Here is an 18,894-nt window from a genome sequence, read left to right as displayed (position 1 = left end):
ATAGTTAAATATTTATCCTTGACATTTGAAGAATTTTTAATGTAGCCTGGATAATCCCAGACTGAATTATATATTTGGGTGCTAGTAGATTTGTTTCACAGAAGCACATAAACAGCAGGATCTGAATTGCAAAATGACAGGTTGCTTTCTACATGCTGTTATCTGGGTCACCTTTGCCTCACCCTAAAAAGAAAGGTGGATTACATTGCGTCTGGCAGCAGTACACAACCTGGCAGACTGCCCATATCAGTTTTTCAGGTTGCGTTCCGTTTGTATTACAACTTCCCAGGGTCTGAAAATTCAGCATTTTAAATTGCAATATGAATAGTTTCTGCAGGTCTGAAATACTTACTTTCACTTATTCCTTCTCTAAATCTACTGTTCAAGTACAAGGGTTAATTAATTTCCAAGGGGAAATATAGAGCTTGGACCATCCTGTGGATCAAGGGACATAAAGCCATAAGAGAACTTGCAAAAGTATTTCTCTAGAACAATTTACACTGTATGTAATCAATGAAAGGAAGCATTAGGTAGACTTCAGCCACATTTGAAGACTGAGAAGACCACAGAGTTTACCTAATTTAACATTCACAAGAATTAAAATACACTGTTTGAGTACTGTTTAAACATATGTTAATGTGACTTAACATGTTTGAAACAGGAGCGTTTAAACAGATGGAGGAATTTTGGAAAACTGGAAAAGACACTTGCTTACAAGTTCAGAGACTGGAATTAAAATTAATAGGATCCTGAGTTAATGAATGATTTTCTTAAGTTATTATCAATAAATGTGAAATAATTTCCAGTAGTATCACTGGGTTCAAGCAATCATTTCAAAGTTTACAAAACTGGATGCTAGAAAAGAGAAGAATTTGTCCAAAGACAAACAACAACAGGATACACAGATAGTTTGAAAATCTTATATTCCTTTACTCAGTTTACTTAAGATTAAATTTCACTGTAACTGAAACTTAAATTTTGCTATGAATGAACTGTACAGAATAGGAGAAAAAAAAAGTCCTACAAGATCTGTTTCTTCATCCCCACAAGAAGATGGGGCTGTGAAATCTCTGAGGTTCTGTTTAGTTTTCACAATTTTCTGATTTTGAAAAATTATACTTCATTCAGAAATTCATAATTGATAAATTGAGTAAAGAATTATGAGCTGAAAATGACTAGGGAGGTTGCCCAAATATAGAACTACATTTTTCAAATAGAAATAATAGAAACATCTTGGAAATATATTTGATCTTTAGGAAATATAAATACATGTATTATATCAGTTGTGAGTGGATAGTTTTGTTGCTTTCTAGTAGTCGTATTATGATACAAATATTTCCTCTGATTAAAATCATAGTTTAAAGCTCGTTCATTCTATTTTGTAGTTATCATTTTATGCATTAAAATCTTTGTTTTAATTGCTTTGCATTTTGTAAATTAATAAACACTTAAAATATTCAAATGGTACTTTTCTTTCCACCTCAAACATCCCAGGTTTTTCCTCAAATGCCTAATGATTTGTAGTTTATTCTTACAGAAATACTAGTGTTCTTACAAATATGCACATAGTCATTCTACATTTCTATGTCTTTCTGTACTCAAATAGGGACAGAATGCATATATGATTTATTTTAACTTTAAATTTTAGTAGCCTTAAAATAACTTGAAGCTGATCCCATGTAAGTATACATGTATATCGATTACTTTTCCATACTTTTATTAATTTATAATAACATATTTAACTATTTTCCTATAAATAGACATTTAGATGGCCTAATTTCTATTATAAATAATGCTACAGACATCCTTATTGCAAAGATTTATGAATACCCAAGAAGGAGACTTGGTGGATCACAGATAACATATACTTTTACTTTTGAAAAACAGTGCCAATTTCAATACCAAAGACATTTTATCAATAATAGTTTTCTATATGAATTTGGCAATTTCTTTTCATTCTTTCCAATACACTTTTAAGTAAATTTATTCATTTTTACCAATTTCAGATTTTAAAATGTCATGCTACATAAATTTATATTTTATTTATTGTTATACAGGATGTCTCCTATTTTCATTATCTATTATGTATTTCCTTTTATTGGGGATTTTATTGTGTTGTAGGAAATGAAGGGATTTTTTTAAACTGTAAATATTTGGGGGGAAGATTTGGATTAGAGAATTGTTTTTTTATGAGGCTTAAGAAAAAAAAAACAATGAATATGACTACTTTAAGAATAACTACACCATAAAGAAAAGACTGATGAATTTGAGAAGAATAGCAATCTATTAAGAAGACAATAAAGTATATAAAAGTAAAATTCCCAGGGAACAATATTGTACGAATGAATGGATGTCCAGGAAAGCTTACTAACCAGACTCAGAATCACATGTGAGTAATGTCTAAGAAGAGACCAGGCCTTGCCTCTGATCTCAGGTGGAATCTCTAGGTATGCGGTTCAGCACTATATTTTTAAAGAGCTCCTTGGTGTGTTCTGTCTGCACCTATGGAGTAGTAAGCAGTGGTGCTTACGTTCTAATGCAGACTTGATGACCTGGAAACATAGAAAGAGGGTCACAGTACATAACTTTTAGGCCTGTTCCTCATTGAAACTCCATCTTCTGACAAGTCATTTAGCAACTCAGAACCTCAAGTAGGGATAAGAAAACACTTAACTCAGCTTGGTGGGCTGGGGAAAGAATCAAATGAGAGAACAGATGTGAAAATCCTGTGATGAATTTTTAAAATATAATACAATTTAAGCCTATTATTATCTTTGGTATAAATCCGGCAGAACAGAACCTTTCACTGGGGGGATAAGCATTAAATCCTCTTTGAACTGCATTAAATATCAATATGGCAGTATTTCTCAAATATGCTCATCAGAAAATTATTAAGATTTCAAAAAGAAGAGTGTTCCCACCAGTGAAACAGATATAGTGAGGTCATCACCATGCATGGGTGGGAGGGCACGTCCTCTCAGCTGACCTTATCCATAACAACTCCAGCAAAGCACATAGGTGTGTGTTTTATTTAAAGATAAACAGGAGGCTGATGGGGCCCAGAAAACTGAGCTCTGGCTCTGTAGTTTTGCATCAGCTTAATAATATATGACATGGAAATTGCTTTATGGGGAAAAGTGTTATGTTCAACATGTTGCTTCCATCTTAATTCACCCATGATTTAAAGATCCCTGTGCTTTATGTTCTATGTATCCTGAATATTAATATCATCTTCACTGGCTTCCTGCTATAAATGAATCTTGTTGGTTAATTATTCAGGAACATTACTAGATTCCATTTGCTATCCATAAGTAGCAAAATATCTATGATGGAGACTCACTCTAGAAAATGCTATTAATATAGGCATTTCAAAAGTCTTTGAAGTTCTGAGTATAACACCACAGGTTGACCATTTCTCTTTGATATATTCCCTTGTATTATAATAATTCAGGATTTCTCAATTCTGAAAATAAATAATTTCTAATGAATGTCACATCCTACCTTATTGGATTATCAGAATAAATGTTTTGAGCATATACTACGAAGTGGGGAATAATCTGTCTTGTTGCATTCATGTAGTACCACGATAAGATATCTCCCCATTTACAAGGTGCAGTAGTACTACTGTCAGACCAGCATTTCAAGAACTCTATCTAGTAAAAGAGCCATGTGCCATTGTCTGTACTTGTTAGGGAGCCTTTACTACCTCAGAATAGACACGCCTCCACACCACATTTATTGTCCTAATATGACAAAATAAATTAAAATACATCATTAATGAAATCAACAGTATGCCCAATGGTGGGCTGTATAAGAAATTTTAAGTAATGCAACTAAAAAAAGATAAAAGAAATGAGAAACAATAAAGGGTTAAATGAACCGTGGAGGCTTGAGAGAAGGCACAAATCCATTTGTAAGGGGAAAGGAAAGGCAGCTTCTTGAGAGAATAAAATGTTATATTTTTCCTTATAATATTACATGTACAAAGCTTTTCAAATTTCATGGACTTCCACTTTCAAAGATTATATATTATCATTATTAAGTGATTTCTCTTGGTTGAAATCTAGCATTTGTATGACAGTTAAAAAGGAAATTCTGTTTACTGGGAATAGTTCAGTTTTGGTAGGAAGTCAAAGGATCAATGTACTAACCACTGCTTTTGTTTATGTTTTTACAAAGAAAAAAGAATTAAAAATTAAAATATTATAAATAATGAAAGCCTAGTTATCTTAAGTATGAAATCAATAGGAATATTGGGTGTAAGTCTCTGTGTGTGACCTAAACTGAGTAGAAAGCTCTTTATAAATGTTGATACTATGTGGTCAAATATTGTGACTAAATGCAAAAATACAATTAAAAATACAAAAAACACAACCTATTTATCACTTAATATTTAACAAATAGGTTGCTAGTAATGTATTATGCTATGGAACCCTGCATATATTTTGTCTAATTCATTGACTAAATATGTACTGAGCACTTATATATGTCTGGAGTATATGATTTGACTTGACTGAAAAGAACAAAACAAAATATGTATAGATGAATGTGGAAGTGAACAAATAGAAATTAGAACATCAAAATGGGATGCAGTAAAAGCAGAGAGTACAATCTCAAATTTAAATATAAATTCCTGGACAAGCAATCCTATAATGGAAACAGTCATTTGAATTACTTTTAGGATCAATAACAACACATTAATATGACACACATCCCTAACCACTTAGAGATAAAGGCAGTATCTCTTATGGAGTTGAGCCAAAGGGCAACACCCTCAATGTCACCATGGTCTGCAGTAGCAAGTTTCCTAGGACGAAAGTTTTCTTCAAGGAAGCACTGCCAAATATTTTCAGATATACTTCATTATACTGATGTGGGGTTGAAGTAAGATTTTTAAAAAGTTAGTGTGTAGATAGTAAAATGGTACATTAAAATAGAGAATGATACTTAAATTTTGATTTTAATTCCTGAAATAATAGGAAAAACCTTGATGTCAATCTTAGCATAGAACATGGGACTGAAAGATGCCTAGAATTAGACCATAAGAAGATAAGTTATAGAAATATTCTAACTTAAATATAACTTGGAATAGATTTTAAGGCTGCAATGCAGGACCTGGTGGAATACTTTGTGGGAGCAAGTGCAGAGGGAAAAGTGGAATCTTTGTCTAAATGTTAGTATGCATTTTTAGGAATTCAAGACAAGAAGAGCAATTGGACATTAAGCCAAGTCCAGAGCTCTTCTAAGCCCAAGTAACTCCAGAAATTATGGGCCCACGTTGCCGCTGCACTGATATAAGCACAGAGTAGAAACTGGGAGCAGAGATGAGAACTCCAAAGAGAGCTCCCTGTGCAGGCATCTCAGGAAGAAGCATGGTGAGTCCCCTCAGAGGTAAAGTCACTTAGCAGCATTTGGATCCTGGGGCAGGACCCCAAACCCCATGGTGATGGGTATTTAAGGAGTTGTGAGGGGTGCAGTTGGGGGACACCAAAGGCAGAGTGTGAGAGAGGAAAATATGCACTTCAGATGACAAAGAAAGCTACAGAAAGAGGCATGTTTGGGTTCCTGTGAAAGGATGAGCTGTTTGTGCTACTGAGTAAGATCAGATTTTTGAAAGCCAGGATTTTGGCTTCATGTGATGGGAAACCAGGAATTCGGGAGACCCTTCTCAGCAGGGAAGTAACAAACAGCCATTTCTATCTCAGTAGGGTTGGTTGGCAATAGTCAACGTAATAATGGAAGTAAAGAGTGTAAAGGCAGGAAAAGATCTTGAATGCTTCTGTAGTAAAGTAAGGAATCTTGCAAACAAGTGTACATCTATAGACAGATAAATGGATTTAAAATGAAGTATTTATACACAATGACACTCTTTCATAAATAAGGATAAACTGAGTCATTTGTTGGAAAATTGATGCACCGTGAGACCATAATGCTAAGACACTCAAGCTTAAATATCATATGGCTTCTCTGAATGAAAAATTCAATAAGCACAAACTGCAAAATAAAAGACAGACAATAGGAAAACAGAGAAAGAAAAATTAAAAAAGGTATTGTTATCCAGTGTGGACAGTGTATCTAAAAGTGCACTTTGACTTAGTTAAATTCTCTTACATGTTAATATGTTCTCTGGCCTATTAGTCTGATTTTCAATTTGGATATATGATGATGAACTTTATAAGGTCATATAAGAGAATAAATGAATCTGATGCTAGAAAAGTAAAAGTAGGGAGGGAGGAAAAAGAAGGGATCTCAAATGTCATATGTACATATACCAACCCCCTACAGTGAATGTAATCATTAAGTACTGCGAACATGTCCTAATAAACGTCAAAATAAATAAATAAAATAGCCTATTAAAAAATAAAGTGTGGACCCTTAGGGGAGAAACAGAATTAGTAAATGCTTGAGTTCAAAATAAAGGAAAATAGGGAGAAAAAAATATGTTAGCCATTTTAGTGAAGAAAGTCTCGAAAGCTACCACTTTGGGTAAAGAAAAGATAGAGAATTAAAAAAGAATTTGTAAAGCTTAAATTAATGTTTTTGTTTTGTTTTGCTTTGTCTTGTTTTTGGTATAAGGGGTTGCATTCCGGTCCTTGTGCTTACGAGGCAGGGGCTGGAATGGCTAAGCTAAATCCCCAGTCCTTAAATTAATAGTTTTAAGTGAAGAATTAGGCTTTTTCTTCAAGTTTAACTTTTCTGATCTTTATTTATTATTAACTCCCACAGACACACGAAACAGATCAAATACAAAGGTATTATATAACATGGCCAAAGTCCTAGAACTACCAAGTGCGAAATTAAAGACTCATTCATTAATACCTCTCCAAGGAAAGAAAGAATTGAATGAAATATGTCTTCTGATTTTGTAGCACTGGATGTGAAAAATGACAGCAGTAAGCGTCTTGGAAAAGTAAAAGTCTTAAGGGCTGTGGTGTCCTACACAGATTCGTACACCTGTCGTTAGAGGTGATACTAGAGATTATACCCATAGGCAACTTGGAAATGTAGTTTCTGTGAAAGGTTAAAATCTGAATGAGAAAGAGGGACAGTCACACCGAGGCTCAAGGTTCTTGAGGTAAATATAGGGTCAAAAATTACGATATGAATTTACCTAGTCTAGATCAATTTAGGGAGAGGGCAATGACTGCTCCTTTTCTTGAGAGTTGAAGGTGAGAATACATTACATCTACTTGAAAGGCACTCTTATGAAAATGATCTTGATAGATATCTTCTAGTTCAGTTCCCTCCTGCTACACATGGTCAGAATTTAGCTCTTCCCTGAGTCTGGTAATTATGTCTCTTTATAATATAGTGACCTGTGCTTCCCTCTCCTTATAATTATTACAATCTAAACTACCCGAATATCATATTCTCCAAAGTATCAGTGATAATGCCTGAATCAAAGCCCAGTAATTATACTTCAGTGAATTATTTAGTTTAAGCTAAATGTTTTTAAGGATATTATCATTTGATAGATGATACACACTTTAAGAAGAGTGAGGTCTGGAGGTTGGAGGACAGAGATAAATAGAAAAGGAAATAAAAACTTTCAATGAATGAATAAAGCTTATGTTTATTTATTTCAGTGTCTGTGCGGTCATTTAATTTGTAGGTAAAATGCACATTCCACTGAAGTCTATATTAATTAAAAACAATTTAATGTTTCTCATTTCTGGCTCTTGTCATTAGTCCTTCTCTAAAAGGGGATGAAAGATAACTCTTCCCTTCTTTGGATGAATCAAAATTGTTATAGAAGTCTGTCTGCCATTTCCTTTTCTGTGTGACTTGTATTTTGTCAAAGACTTAAAGTTTCATGACTGCCCCTGGGTGGTACAAATCCACTAAAAGATATTTCTAATCACAGCTGGTTTTTTGTTTAACCTGGAGGTCACTCATACAGGGAGCTGCTTTCTTACTGATAAGAACTACAGTAATGCATCTAGGAAGAAGCCACTATAACTATGTTATGAAAAGATTTCTCCACTGAGTTTTAGCCAGTCCCAATGGGATGCTGCAAGGATGGTCCCAGCAAAAACAAAGTGAATAATGAAATTTACTTGACAAAATTGTAGCTATTTATTTAGAATGCAATATAGGAGACTTCTACAAACAGAGTGAGGACAAACACACAAAAACACCTTATCATCTTAAAGCATAATTCATATTTCTAAAAGCCAGATGGCAAAATACACTGTTCTTCCCCAGGCAAAAACCAAATCATCATCTTTTGAGTATTTAAAATACCTCATCTCCAGATAATCCCAAATATTCAGAGTTGTATTAAGAAGTCCACATACCCTTGGCATACAAACAGGAAAGTCAAACTCTGAGTAGATAAAATTTTTTTACCTTCTGTAATATCAGAAATGAAGCCAAGAAGACACCACACATTTCTGGAGCACAGGAAATCTCTGCCTACCGTTTGCTCTCCTCAGTCACTTCTCATAGGTGGCCACTGTGACTTGCAGGTCTTTGCTTCTCAATCAATCCATCCTATCTGTGTCTGATTAATCTTATTTATTAAGCGCTGCTTTCATTGATTGATACTGTGCTGCATACACAGCTTTGCCTCAAATCCATCCTGGTATACACTCTCCAGTGAGGTCCCTTCCTCAGGGGCTTCTCTCACCTTGGTGCCTTCCTGCATGTTCTTTTGTGTACTTTAACTTTTTCTAACTGACTGATAATTTAGGTTCCATGGCATGCAATCCTTTCACCCTTCAAGTAAGAAGATCCAGACTAGGAAAAGCAGCGATGACATAATTTATCTGATAGCCTATCTTCTAAATCTCTTGTATGGCTTGCTATCCTTCCATTCTATTGATGTGGAATTGAGTGGAAGAACAGAAATATTGATCTATTGCCTTCTTTTACGAATTTATATGTAATAAACATAGCCCTGACTACTAATCCTTTTGTGATACTACACTTGATCTTAGCCAAAAGGCTGAGAAGTGATTTTTAAAAATGTACTAAAATGATAAAGATATGTGTGTTACAATTACAATAAATGAATTCAATTGCTGTAATTGAACAAAAAAAAAGTAAAACACATATGAAAATAAAAAAATTTAAATTTCATTACTTTTCAATCTCAAAAATTAGCAATTATATCTTTCTTGTATTGTTAATATTTAAAGAAGTAGATTTGTATCACCAAGGAGATTTTAAACATTCTGGGAGTTGCTATCTATATCTAAACTGCATTTAAATCATAAATATCACTCACCATATTTTGACCTTATGTATGAAAAATTAATTTCTGCCATTTAAATAGGTACATGTCACTTAGTGTAAATAAACTCATTCTAGTGAGAATATATACATCCTAGAGCAGACATAATGAGCAATTTTCTAATTTTAAAACTTTTTGTAAACTTTTATAAGATACATTTTGTTAGATATTCATTTAACAAAATTAGTAAGGAAAATAATTTTTTAAAGTTGTATTTTTAAGCAATGTGTTTACAGAAGCAAAGTGAGCATATTTTTTGTCAAGTTGGCCAACATCTTCCTCATTTTTGAAGCTAATTTGTAAAGTTAAATACTTTATACTTTTAAAAAATTTTCAACATACAAAAAGTTTTGTTTGCTCCAAATTACTTCAACTTCCTGTAGTAACTGCATTCGACCAAATAATGTGGCTACACAAATGTAGCTTTGTTTCATTTCACTTAGACTCAGGCAAGCCACTTCATAAGAAAAAAATATATTAAAATATGGGTTTGGTAATTTTAGAATCATTTTCTTTTAGCTATTTAGAGTATAACAATCTTAAAACTGCATATCCAACTTTACTGAATGAAACTGGTTTTCAGAATTAGGTTAAAACTAAGAAAAATATGGGGACGAGGAATAATGATGGTTTTATTATGTCCTCAAATAGAAAAGATAGTAAGTCTTGTGAATTAGGAGTAAGTTGCATTATATTTTACACAAAGTCATAAGTATTTATGTGTTAATATACATCAATATTTAGGATATAAATTAGGATATCACAAAGTAATATGTGTATCATATAAGATACAGTGTCATATGCTGAATCGACTTTATATTTTAGGGTACACTGCACTTGGTGATACACATGAGAATCCAAGGAATACTTTCCTGAAACTATCTGTATTGCAGTAATATTTTAAAATTGGAATTTTACTGTTGCAGTAGATAGATTATTTCTCTTTTCCTTGCCTTTCAAATACCATTTGGAAACAAACTGATTTCAACATTGACGCAGAAGTTCCAGAAAATTAAAGATGAATACAGTGAAAAGATTATTTGAAGACTTCCTAATGAAATCTTCCAAATCTACAAACAAAAACCATAAAATTAGAGCAGGAGGCAGTGCCAGGGTAAATAAGGGGACCACTGCAGCAAAACAACTCTCTCTGTTTAGCAGCTGCTGCTTTTCCCCTTGCTCCAAGTCCTACAAATTCTATTAAGGAAGCTGGGGGATCTAGCCGGAGAACACTCTGTTGTGGGGGATGTGGCCTCAAGAGAGAGAGCAGAGGAGATGCTAAGGCGATGCAAACCTGCTCTCCGTGTATCTGCTTGCATTCTTCTATATGCGTGAAACACTCTCTAAACTATTTATAACGTCTCATACAATGCATTTTGAGAGTTGTTATATTGTACTGCTTAATTTGTATTATTTTTATTGTTATATTGTTGTGCTCCATTGTTAGATGTTTTTTAAACTTTTTTTTAAAAAATTCTAAATATGTTCATCCCCGGTTATTTGAATCTACAGATGTGAAAACTGTGACTGTTTTCCCCTCAGTCTCATGATATTCATCACAGTAACAAATGCGATTTCAGATTTTATTATTGAATACTTTCATCACCAACTTGTTTGCAAAAGTCCTTGAAAAGGTTTTTGGGACATGAGAAGTGCCAATGTGATTCTGCAGTTATGTATTGTGCTATGTGAGCCTCACAGAAGCTGGTGGAGGGGATAGTAACCGAGTGACTTTGCTGGCAGCCTGGGGAAGAGTGTGGCATGCATGTATTATGCGGTGACGAGAAAAGAAACAACAATAAATAAGAGATGTGCTCTGGAAAACATCAAGCTCATCTGCAAGGTCGGTTTAGTTATCACTTCACCACAAAGCTTCCTGATTTACATTCTCTCAGGGTTGGATCTAATTTGCTCAAGTCTAGATTGACTGGAAGAGAGAGTCAATAAGACATGGATGGAATATTTCAGGCAGTTAACACAAATTTGCAAACAACAGTAATAAAAATGCATTGAGGTAAAATAAAACTAACCCAATCTTATCAGATCAAAGAACCCAGCAAACAATATCTGCAAATGTTCCAGGGAGGTAATAAGATAAAATCCCTCTTGGAACATTGGCTAAAGTTATTTGAGTGGAAACCGAAAAATGGGGCCAGGGCATCAACAGTTCTCTACCCAGTCTGAAGACTCTCGATACTAAGGAGGGAACCTCCATATGAGGCTTAGGATTGCTAAACAGAAGAATATCTGCATTCAGCTCCTCAAGGTATTTCAAGGGTTCAAATATTTAATAGAGGAATATTATTGATATGCTAGAATGGGAGAGGGAGAGAAGATTGCATTCTACTTGCTTGAATAGATATTTAAAATTCAGTATATGAAAGTAATAAGAATGCTCAAATGCATGAGGGAAGAAAACAAAAACAAGGATCTTTTAGGCAATATATGCAGGAAAAAAAAATCTGATGGTACAAATGCTAGCCCCAGAGTTACACGCAATGAGACTGAGCAAATTTGAGCTTAATTAGTTCCTAAAATATCTAGCCATGATGGAAGAACAAGACTATTAATTGCTACACAGGAACATTTTGGGTTAAACAGCTGAGTTTTAGGGGAAAGAAAGTGTTTACTGCTAACATATTGGTACCTGCAAATTCTTTCTTTTTTTAGATCAAGCTTTCCAGAAAAACATCACAAGGAATCTATTCAAACTAGCAGAGCCACCCACCCTCCTTTTTATTCTCTTCCCTGAAAATGTTCCGAGCCACCATTTTTCAACGAACTGTATACGAAGCAGCCTTATCTGACACGGTACACTCATGTGCCTGTGTCTACATGTAATGATAAGCCTCTCCATTATGAATGTGCATCTATTTCTCCAGTAATGCTCTCTTGCTTGTTTTGTTTGGAAAGACACTACTTTGGGAGTTATCTGCAGTGCTGTACTTACTGGTTACGAGTAATAAACCTTTTCAATCTTATATCTCCTGGTAGTACCTATTGGCTTTGTGAACCCATTGTGGTTGGCTAAAGGATGATGATACTAATTAACTCCTTCCTCTTGAATTTTATAGGATTTAATAGAATTAACATATGAATTCTTTCAAAATTTGATGTGCCTTTTCATCCTGACTCCTAAAGTCCTATCCTTTAAAGCTGTTAGTCCTAACAAGATAAATTGATTTTCAAATTTAAAATATTTTTAAGAGATGATCGTGCTTCTCAAATTGCATACTGACTACTTCAGTGCTAAAATGCAATTTTTAATTGAAGGATGATTCAAATATAAAAAAAATTCATTTAAATTTAGGCAAAATAATCATCAGATATATTGACAGACTGATAAAATGCATATTAGACTACTGATTTGCTTGAAATAATTAAAACAACTTAATAGAAAGTTCATCATGTAGGCATTGAATACATAAGGAAAAAGATGATTTGAAAACTCAGAAATATATTAACACAAAGGAAGTGACGTGGATTTTGACTGTGCTAATGCATGTCTCCCTGGGACTTTGCTTTTACTTATATGCAGTAGATTCAATAAGAGTACCCAGCCCCTAAGGCTTCTGTGAGAGACAAGTGAGTTTTTACAACAGAAGCTTTGAAAAGATCGTTTCTTGTAAAACATTTCATAGACCAGCTGGGCATTAAAAGTGGTTTCAAGATCCAGTGAACTTTTGCTTGTCCTACTAAGTCTGTTTCTTCTTCTTCTTAGATCTGGGTAGAACTCATAGCTCTGTTTCCATAAGGAGTGGAGAATGAGATGTGCAATTTGCAATTTGGACTTGCCCTTTTTTTATCACCTATAGCTAAACTGACAGAGTTACAAATAAGACTAAAGCTGAGATAAAATGTCCTGCACGAAAAAATTTTACTTATTCCTTTAAATGGTTTACTAATGCTTAATCTGGTGTTACTTCCACACGAAAAAAAAATCTGTTTTTGACTTTAATATTTTGTTTTATTTTATATTGATTCCAAATGCTTGCTCTTTCTTCCAAGTAAAAAAATATCTTTATAGAATTGTTTTTTTTTTTTTTACAAAATCTACTGAAGTAACATTAGTAGTTATTTCTAATATCTGAACGATAAGTCTAGTTACAAACACAATTCTCCCTTACAACTCTACCCTGGAGGACATCACCTCTGCTAGCTCTTGGCACATCATATTATAGAGAAAACAAAATAAAAATACTTCAGTTTTTTTGGCCAGTTTTCATAACTATTATAGTTCTAAAAGTATGACTAGAGCCAGATGGATCTGGTTGAGAGAGTTTCATGCACTTACATTTGCATTAATTTGACCATTCTCCTATTGTCTACTTGAATGAAGGTCTTGCAGGTACAAATCATACAAATTAACACGCTGTGAGGAAACCAATGCTGCTATTCTAATGCATGTGTGCAAGTTAATGTAGTCGAAGCTGAATAACAATGGTCCCGTCAACACACATGAATACCCCGTGCATTTGCTTATGGGATTATTGTTTTATATGCCTTAAATTCCTTTTTCATTCTGTTCATTTTAAACATTGCTGGTCACTATTCTATGGCAGGCCCACTGAGGTCAGGTACTAGATTACCTATGAAAGTGATTATGGACAGCAGAGTCCATATGGCAGATCGTTCACAAATATTTGTTAATCACATGCAGAATTATATTTTATCTTTTTCCATCGTTGCTTACTAAGCTCTGATATATTTTAAATCCAAAAGTATTAGAATGATATCAAGAATTTCATTTCAAATACTAGGAAAATGAGTCTCAGAAAGCCAGTGTGTTGGCTAAGGAATGGGGAGATTATTCTTTTACTTTACCTTCACTTTGAGTCTAATGGTGTTGCATTTTCCACAATATCATGCTGGTATTTTTTTTTTTAGCTTTTTTAGTCACAATGCTATTTATTTTAGTGTACAAAATCCCATTGGTCTAGGACTTTAAATGCAACCACTTAGACAGCAAACCAAGGTCCCATTTACTCCTTGTTTCTATTTTAGAAAATTGTGTTCATTCTGTCAGGCCCGACACTCAAGTTTCTAACGCTTGTTATCTGGCTTGCTGACATTATTCAGCAGAAGGGAGTTTTAAACAACATTTAAAGGAAAGAAGGAATAGTTTGGTCTTGAATGTAGGAAAGGGATATCCAGTCTGAGATTTTACAGGAGCAAAAAAGAAGGGAGCAAATGGTGTATATCATTTTGGGCAGATTTGCATGACTGGAGCCAAGAGCCACTGTCGTGGAAGAAAATAAACTGGCTGTGCATAAAATCAGCTTAGGAAACTCAAGATGCTATGATTTGAGACGCACTAAACGCCATTTTTTCACATAAGAATACTTTCCCTATTGTCCTCCCCACCCCCAATATTACTTATTTTTTAGTGTTAGGACATCAAAAGTTTCTGTCCTCAGCTGAGACTGCTTTCCAGGAGGATTGAAACTTTTATCTTTGGCTCTCTATAGATATAAAATGAAGCAGTTGAACAAATTATCAAAGGGCGAGATATTCCTAGAAATATGGTGTAAGTACATCAGAATAAGTCATGTAAACACACTCTTCTATAATCAGCTTTTCATTGTCTTAATTTCTCATCGCTATGGCACAATGCTTGACACCCACAGTTTAAGAGAGGAAAAGTTAATTTTAGCTCATAGTTTGTACAGCTTTCAGACCATAGTTGCCTGGCTGCAAGGCAGTGGGGAAGAGAGGAATAATTGCTCATGGAATGACAGGAAAAAAGCAGAGAGAAAGAAGCGGGGAGATATCAAGGCAGGAGGGAGGGAGATAGATATCTCCAGACCATGCTTCCAGCCACCCACCTCCTCCCAACAGCAGTTAGCTATAAACTCTTCAGTGCAATAATTCTCTGATGAAAATATCAGGCCCCTTGATCCAGTACTCCCAAAAGCCCACCAATGCATGCATGAGTCTTTGGGGCACATCTATATGTAAACCATTACACTTCAATTCACTGTATCTGTTACTTGATTTTTTTTTTATGGTAACAAAAGACACACTGTCATTAATCTTCTTCAAAATGCTCCCTTTCTCTTTGAGTACAATTAGCATATCATTCTTTCTGAGGCAGTTTTGGAACTCCTCTTGCCTGAGTGGCTTTAGTTGCTCTGTCATGACTGTTCCAGTGAATTGAACCAATTTAAAACGTTTACCTTTCAGGGTCATTTTGACTTTCAGGAAGAACCTGACGTTACATGGTCCCAATTCCAGGAAAACAAAGTGCATGAGAACACACTGTAATGTTTTTAGGAGCCTACCTTTCCACTTGTTGGCACTCGGCAGCAGCATTCACGATATCTTTTATTCTCTTTTTTTTTCTTTTGTATTGAGGTTATTGGTACAATCTAGGTATACAATACAATTACATTCATCCTTGGGATTCTGTACCTTTACATAATAGGTCTTGATTCTCATTTTTCCCCTTGTCCCTGCCCTCCTTTCACCCCCTCCTCCCCTCCCCATTTACAAATACTTTATTTCCATTTTTTCAGTTTCTTATATTTTTTTCCTCGCCCTTATTACCTTTCCCCCACCCTTCCCACTTTCCTTACACCTTTAGCCCTTTACTTCCTATTTCACATTATTAATTATCTCATTAGGATACTGTGTACTATTATAGTTTTTCACACCAAAGAAACTATTCGGTATTTCAGTTAAAGAAATCTCTGTATGAACATTAAAAATAGGGAACCCTAAAATAAAACTAAAAAGGAAAGTAAAAGAGAAAAGGCAATGATGTAACATCAAAATAATCCTTAATTCTGGAGATGAAAATGGTCCCTGAACACATTTAAATTGCTTCTTGTTCTTATAGTCTTATCTTATTCTTTTACTAATAAAGTATTCTCTAAATAATGAAAAAAGAATAAGATAAGACGATATCTTCTAATACAACTTGCAAAGACAGAAAGGAGAACTTCTAGAGCTGCTTCAGGAAGGGACAACTATGGCGGGATAAGTGTGTTCAAAAGGAGAGGAGTATCCTAAGGAGGATTAATTGCAATGTGCATTTTACAATAAAAAGTATTTTAAATTTAAACAATTACCCAGTACATTCTGATTACACTTCAGACTGATTTTCTTTTGCCTTTTCAAAGTAGAAATAATAACTCCAAACACAGAATAATTGATGACCCCCAAACACCGTGATGCAGCTCACCAGATGGACTGTTTATCTTTGCCACACATACTTGCCAGTGCTGCCAGAATCTAATTCCTATAATTTTCCTATCATTAGATGACCTGTGTGTCTTCACCCTCTGACAGAGCAGGAAGAGAGGACTTAGCACTTTCCCCTCTCTGCTGGAGTCTACTGACTTGCTTTCCTGTATATTTAATATGAAATTGAATTTCGCACTCATATGTAGTCTTCCTCTCTTTTAATTATAACCCACCTTTCATTTGCCTTGGCTTGAATTTAAGGACTCATCCTTGACTTTTCTATTTCTCTTCACTTCACGTTAAATCTAACAGTGAATTTTTTCTGTTCTACCTTCATGACATCCAAGGAATGCAACTAGTTTTCTTTCACCGGTGACTTCACATGGTATGATCCCCTCTCTCTCTCTCTCTCTCTCTCTCTCTCCTTCTCCCTCTCCCTGTTTTGGCACTTGATCCTCCAGGGTCTGTTGACAATACAGCACTTAGAGTGACCTTGTTACAGGTTAGCTTGGAGAGGATTGTTTTGCCTGTTTAATGGCTTGCATGTCATTCATTGAAAAATAAAAAAATCCTAAGAGTGAGTTGAGGCATTGCTCAAACTCCCTCTTACCCCCTTCTCCTACCTCTCTGTTTCTGTCTCTTACTACATCCCTCTCTCTTAGCAGCAACTATGGCCTTTCTCCTGTTGCTGAAACATGCCAGGCCAAGTTCTACATTTCCTGCTGCCTTTACCTCCATAATTCTTACTCCACCTAACAGATGTAATTTATTTATTGTTGTTCATTTTATTGTTTACTGTTTATTCCTGCCACTACAATACAAATTTCATAAGGTCACTTTTTATGTCTTTTTATTTCCAGCTATAACCCTTATCTATAGGAATTGCTTGACACAGGATAGGTGACCACTGAGTCTAAGAAAAACATGAAAAGACAGGTAGGCCCCTGTGATTTGGATAGCAGGGACTAAGGTCAAGGAAATATCCTTTCCCACTCCACTGGTTTCTTATGAGTTAAATCCTAATTTGGAGAGCAAGAAACAATGCATATTTTCTGCTGGTACTGTTTTGCTTTTAGTTATTCAAACCTAACATAAAATGTCAACAAGGACAGATTTATCCATAAATTACAATTCCATGACTCCACGCTGAGCTTCTGAGATACTCTCAATGTTTTTGGTTGTACAGTCAAAGCTTCTACCTGAGCTTATCTTAGTGTATCAAACTTATTTTCAAGAAAATGTAAAATTTATAAGAGCCAATGCTCTCAACCATATTTAGCAAAAGTTTATGTCAGTCTGGGTATACTCTCTTCATTAAGAGAGGTGAGAAAGTGATTAAAGAAATTCTGAGAACAATTCTTTTAATTATTGCATAGTATGAAAGCACCAGCATTTTTTGTTCTGCTTCTTTATAGAATAACATTTTCAACACTGTCCTAAATAATTACATCAAAAATGTGTCAGATTTCATGTTAATTTTATTTTTTCTCAAATATAACTTCTTTATATCTGACAACTATAGCTCTTGCAGGCACATTTATGGCACTGCCAATTTAACAGTAACCTAACTCAACTGCTCATTGATGTCTAGTCCGTAAGAGTTTTTCTGCAAAGGGTAATTGCATTTTATAAACATGAGCAGTCAATAAGTGAATCTAACTACTTTTTAAAGAGTGTTTATTCCCTGGGAGATGAAATGTTGAGATATCTATATGGCACTCATTTGGGCAGAGGGCATGTCTTTGAAGAGAAGAACTACAGATTTGTAAAAGTCAATCTACTAGTACTTCACAGGCTGAAAAAAAAAATGCCTTGGGTACAGAATGTGTGAATTGTATAGATTTTTGATACAGAAAACCTACAGGGGAAAATATTTGGGTTTCCTTGTCTAGGATTTTCCCATGACAGAAAAAGGATAAAGATTATATCATTTAGACAGTGAACAGGTTATATTTGACTTGATTACTGATATGTTTATTTTCTACAAATGCAATCATCAAATTTATGCTCTAGTATCCTGTTTAAAATATCTACAATATTTTTTTTCCTTCTAAGACTTTGCAAAGTTATCTTCTAAGGATTGTCTTTATAAAATAAATGTGCAAGAAACACATACATCCAACAGTTAGATCTAATCAGTTTATAAAAAATATGAGCTAAAAAATTTTAAAAATAGCTCACTTAAGAGTATGGCCTCAATGTACATCCAGTTAGCTATAAATGTCTCTAGTTTCTCATTCTTTATGGCTCAATAGTACTCCATTTAAAAAAAAACAAGTGAAATAAATAGCACACACATATGTAAATACTGAATACTTTTCTGGTGTGAAAAACTAAAAGTTTAAATAAGGATCAAAATGTATAATTGATTTTGTGAAATAGGAAGAAAATGTCTAAAGGAGTAGGGGACGTGGGAGGGGTGGGGAAAGGAAAGAAGTGAAAGAAAAAATATGAAAAATGTAAAAACATGGAAA

The 18,894-nt window shown here is 34.4% G+C and overlaps 1 protein-coding gene and 1 pseudogene across 2 annotated transcripts in view; both read right to left on the bottom strand.

Annotated features, from left to right (window-relative positions):
• The window catches only part of Rit2 (Ras like without CAAX 2), a 355,066-nt gene that overhangs the window by 182,690 nt on the left and 153,482 nt on the right, over positions 1-18,894 (bottom strand). The window lies entirely within an intron of this gene.
• On the bottom strand, positions 8,802-8,959 carry LOC117283803 (annotated as a pseudogene).

Source organism: Fukomys damarensis, unplaced genomic scaffold (assembly GCF_012274545.1).
Source record: "Fukomys damarensis isolate Sample0158 unplaced genomic scaffold, DMR_v1.0_HiC HiC_scaffold_30, whole genome shotgun sequence".
Lineage (NCBI taxonomy): Eukaryota > Metazoa > Chordata > Mammalia > Rodentia > Bathyergidae > Fukomys > Fukomys damarensis.
This window is presented reverse-complemented; position numbering and strand designations above follow the sequence as displayed.